The sequence below is a fragment of the Tupaia chinensis genome, unplaced genomic scaffold, assembly GCF_000334495.1.
Source record: "Tupaia chinensis unplaced genomic scaffold, TupChi_1.0 Scaffold000054_1, whole genome shotgun sequence".
NCBI classification, from domain to species: Eukaryota; Metazoa; Chordata; class Mammalia; order Scandentia; family Tupaiidae; genus Tupaia; species Tupaia belangeri.
The window spans coordinates 7127156-7132354 of NW_006159512.1; positions in this window are offsets into that span (position 1 = coordinate 7127156).

Genomic DNA, 5199 nt, shown 5'->3' on the forward strand with positions numbered 1-5199 from the left:
CCACAGTCGACTACGTGGGAGTCCAGTGACATAGCCATTACGCTAACTGCTGGTTCCCCTTAATAGTCTTTTGAAGAGCAGAAGTTTAAAATTTTTCAGTGACATCCAATTTATCTATCTTTTATGGAACATACTTTTGGTATTATATTTAAGAAATCTAAATCAGGATCACAGAGATTTTCTTCTAGAAGTGTTATAGTTTTAGGTTTGAGTCTATTATCCATTTAGATATTTCTTAGGTTTATTTATTTATTTATTATAAGAGGTTTTAGCTATAGGGCGCGTGCGCTCGCCAGACAGAGACAGACAGAGAGACAGAGAGCGAGAAATCACCCCCCAGGGGGGGTGGTCACACCACAATCCCTTCTCCTCTGTTCTTTTCTTGGGATCTTGGACATGCATGCACACCGGCGTGAGTTTTAAGCCATGGGGTTTGGAATGCAAACCGCAATCGACTACGTGGAAGTCCAGCGACATAGCCATTACGCTAACTGCTGGTCCTATTATTTATTTTTTTTTTTTGATATGAGAAAGACAGTGCCCTCAACTGGGTCTTTTTTTTTTTTTTTTTTTTTTGAGAAGTTTTTGCTATAGGGCGCGTGCGCTTGCCAGAAAGACAGAGACAGAGAGACAGAAAATGAGAAATCACCCCCCAGGGATGATGGCCATGCCACAATCCCTTCTCCTCCATTCTCCTCTTGGGATCTTGGGCACGCACACACACGTGCCTGGTGCGAGCTTAAGCCACTGGGTCTGGGACTCAGACTGCGGTCAGCTACATGGGAGTCCAGCGACATAGCCATTACGCTAACTGTTGGTTCCTCCACTAGAGCTTGATGCTGCAGTCTACCCCCAACTCCAGCTAGCCCTGAATCAAGGGTAAACACATGCCAGGAATACTCAGAGATGTTTCTAGATCTGAACCTTGAACCTTCCCATGTGGGTCAGCCTCAGAGACAGCATTGTTTTACTGCAATGCCACCATCCAGCCCCTTTTTTTTTTTTAATTTACCAAAGAGTTTATACACTCACTGGGGAGAAAACGAGAGAGAGAGAGAAAGTGGAAGGAACCCCTCCCCTCCACATGGGGAATGATCACACTGCAATCCCTTATCCATTTCTCTGTCCTTTTGGGATTTTGGACATGCACAGACATGCGCCCAGTGTGTTTCACAAGCCACTGGATCCAGGACTTGAACTGTGTGGTTGGCCATGTAGGATCCAGCTGCCCTAATCACCATGCTACCAACTGGCCTATAAAATTTAAATAATAGTAGCTACCTGTGATGTTTAATTTTGTATCAATTTGGCTAGACCCAGATATAGTACCCAGATATGTGGTCATACATTATTCTGGATGTTTCTATGGGAGTGTTTTAAAATGAGATTAACATTTAAATGGGTAGATTTTAAGTAACACAGACTGTCCTCCTAATGTGGGTGAGCCTTAACCAATCAGTTGAAGGCCTGAATAGAACAAAAGATTGACATCACCTCCTCTCACCCCTTCCATTCCTCTAATCCCTGAGCAAGGAAGAATTCTGCAGAAGATAGCCTTTGGACTCGAGGTGCAACATTGGTTTTTCCTGGTGCTCCAGCCTGACAGCCTTTGGAACTGAATTACATGTAATAAACTCGATGTTTGCATCTTACCAAAATTTATATGTTGACATCTACTCACCAATGTGATGGTATTGAGTGTAGCTTTGGGAGGGATTAGGTAATGGGGGAGAACCCTCAGAAGGGGGATCAGTGCCCTCATAAATGAGGCTCCAAGGGTTGCCTCATCCTGTCCAGCTTGTGGAGATACAGATAGAAGGCACTGTCTTTGGACTAGGAAGTGGACCCTCATCAGATTCTGAGTCTGCAGGTTCCTTGATCTTAGCTCTCATCCTCCAGAAGTGACAACTTTCTATTGTTTATAAGCCACCTAGTTTATGGTATTTAAAAAAATATTTATTTATCATTTTTCAATTTGACCACAGACACAGAGAAAGAGAGAGAATGGAGAAAGAGAAGGAAAGTGGAAAAGCAAGCTACCAGGTCCAGGACTCGAACCAGGGTCAGCCATATGGGAGTCCAGCACCTTAACCACCACACCACCTGCTGGTCCCAGTTTGTGGTATTTTTATCATAGCAGCCCAAACAGACACCTCAACACTGGTTCAAAGAGTTATTACTCAGAGCAGGGAATGACACACATTAAAGAGTCAGTAAATGTTAGTTTCTATAATTACTGCCATCATCATTATCACTATTATTATTATGAACATAACTGCCATCCTTAGCACCCATTCTCCTAGTTGCTGTGAGCTACTGCTCTTTAAGGCCCCCATATTCAGGGGGGACACTGATACTGACTTATGAATGAGAATCTGCAGTTTGAAAAACTACCTGGTTGCTGGGGCCAGCAGGTGATGTGGTGGATAAGGGCGCTGGATTCCCACATGGCCGACCATGGTTCAAGTCCTGGACCTGGTGGCTTGCTTTCTCGCTTTCCCTTTCTCTCTCTCTGGTGGTCAAATAAAAAATAACAATAACAAATGGAATTAAATAAATAGATAATTCTTTAAAAACAAAAAAAAAAAAAAAAAAAACTACCTGGTAGCAAGGCTTATTGAGAAAAAGATGTAACTGACTAGCATACTATTAGCTAAGAAGGAAGCAAGCTTACTGGATTCCTGAAAGGGAGGCAGCCTTGGAAGAAAGGAAGAGGGAGGTAAGGTGAAGTGACTTGGCCTTTCTTTTGTTGTCATATCACACAGTCTCTCTGAAGTAGATGCACATTTGGCAAAGCTGGAGGAGGGACACTTCTCTCAGGCTTCCCCCAGCCCTACTGGGCCAGGCTCACAAACAAAACAAGTTTGTCTTCCAGACTCAAGTAAGACCCTGACGATGGACAGAAACCATTTGCTCAGACTGCTTCACCTTTTTCAGGTCCAGTGTCCTGCCCCCCAAGTCCTCCCATAAACTTCCTTTTAGTGCAGGGCTGAGCAGAATCCCCTGGTCTGCTAAGGTTATGAATGGAGCTGACAGGACTCAGCAGCACAGCACCCCACGATGGGGGAGAGCCTTCCTGACCTAGGGGAATCCCCCGACAAAGTGTCCTGAGTAAAGTTTGCAGCTTTTTACATACCCTCATCACAATTCTCTCTGTGGGGACCAGCAGATGGTGTAATGGCTATGTCACTGGACTCCCATGTAGTCGACTGCAGTTGGAGTCCCAGACCCAGTGGTTTAAAACTCAACGCAGGGTGCATGTGCATGTATGCCCAAAATCCTGAGAGGAGAATGGAGGAGAAGGGATTACAGCGTGGCCATACCCCCAGAGGATGATTTCTTACTTTCTATCTTTCTGTCCCTGATGAGTACACACATCCTATTGCAAAAATCTCTTTAAAAAATGAAAAAATTTAATAATTTATAAAGGGACCAGCAATTAGTGTAATGGCTATGTCGACTCCCATGTAGTCGACCACGGTTTGAGTCCCGGACCCAGTGGCTTAAACTCACGCCGGGCACGTGTGTGTGCGCACGTGCCCAAGATCCCAAGAGGAGGAGGGCGGAGAAGGGATTGCAGCACGGCCATCCCCCAGGGGGTGATTTCTCGCTTTCTGTCTCTCTGTCTCTGTCTTTCTGGCAAGCGCATGCGCCTTGTGACAAAAACCTCTCAGGAAAAAAAAAAAAAAAGAAAAATGAAAAAAAATCTATGAAATAACTAAGGCAATTGACCTGCTTTAAAACTTTTGCAGATCATTGGCCTATGTGCTTAGCAAAAACAGAGAAGGATGGCCTTTTTTGTTCATTCAGCAAATATACACTGAATACTTACCATGTGCCTGGTTCTAAGTAGTACCTACCGATAGACCTTGTATTCATAAGCTTCTGTAAAGTTTAAAAAATATTTAAAGTTTAATTAACATATTAAATAGTCACTATAATACAAATTTAAGAGGTTTTTATTATTAATTGTTAGTTGTGCTATAAGGTGTTTATGCTTGCCGGAGAGAAAGGGAGAACTTATTCCCCCACATGGGAGGATAACCACATTGCAGTCCCTCATCCTGCACTCTTGGGCACCACACATGCACAGGACAAGTCTTTCAGGTCACTGGGACTGTGAATCCACTCACTCAGGTGGCCATGTAGGATCTAGCTGCTTTAACCACCACCCTCTGAGTGGTCCTTTATGCAATACAAATTAATCTTTTGGTATTTATCCATGCAAACTTTTTCCTGGGTTCTGGAATAAAGACATAAGAGCAAAGAGCCACAGTCATCCCCAGGTCACAAGGTGGGTGAGTGAGAAATTTCTGTCCTAAACCATGTCAGGTTTGGAGTTATCTGTCCCTCCTGTCCTAATTTCAAGAAAGCTAATACAGCAGCCATTTTTTTTTTTAAATCATGTAAACTAGAGAGACAGAAAAGCCTATTTCCATTAAGAGTTAAATCCTTGTACAAACACTAGTGACAGAAGATGAAAACTAACAAAACAACCAACTGTAAGAACCATTGGAGAATACAAGAATTAGTCTGGAAGGATAGGAAGGTGATGCTTGAATGACTTCTTACATCACAGACTACAAATGTTAGTATTTTCCCACACCTCGAGTAAAGCGGAGAATGGCTTAGGTAGAGCGCTACATGTTACAAAGCAGTTTACAATCACCCTATTCACAGATGAGGAAACTGAGGCCCAAGATGCCATGGTTGCTTTGACTCCCTGGTTTTCCTATTTCAGTCTCTTTTGTTTTACATCACATTAATAACAAATGAAAACCACGTTTTTTAATCGGGATAAAACTTCGGCTGGAAAGTGACTGGTTAATACGGACAAGCATAGCGACCTCCCCCCCTCCCAAAACACCACCCTCGCACCCATACCTCGGTCCACCCCGAAATGTCTGTGCTGACAATAGCTGACGTCAGCGCAGCGCTCCGGCTCATCCCGCTCCCCCCCCCCTTGTCCTCCACCCTTCCCGAAAGGCCAAGCGGCTGAACGTTGCAACTCGACGAAGTGGGGCCAACGTGATTGGGGGACTCCGGGCCACGTGACGACCACTAGGCGTAGGATCTGGCTCACGGGAGCCGGAAGTGCCTCGCGGAAGAAGGGGGGGGTCTCGCGGGGGTGGGTGACAGAGGCTCAAGGGAGGAGTTTAAGGCCAGCCGCCGTCGGGCCCTGCCGGCGATCGGGTCCCG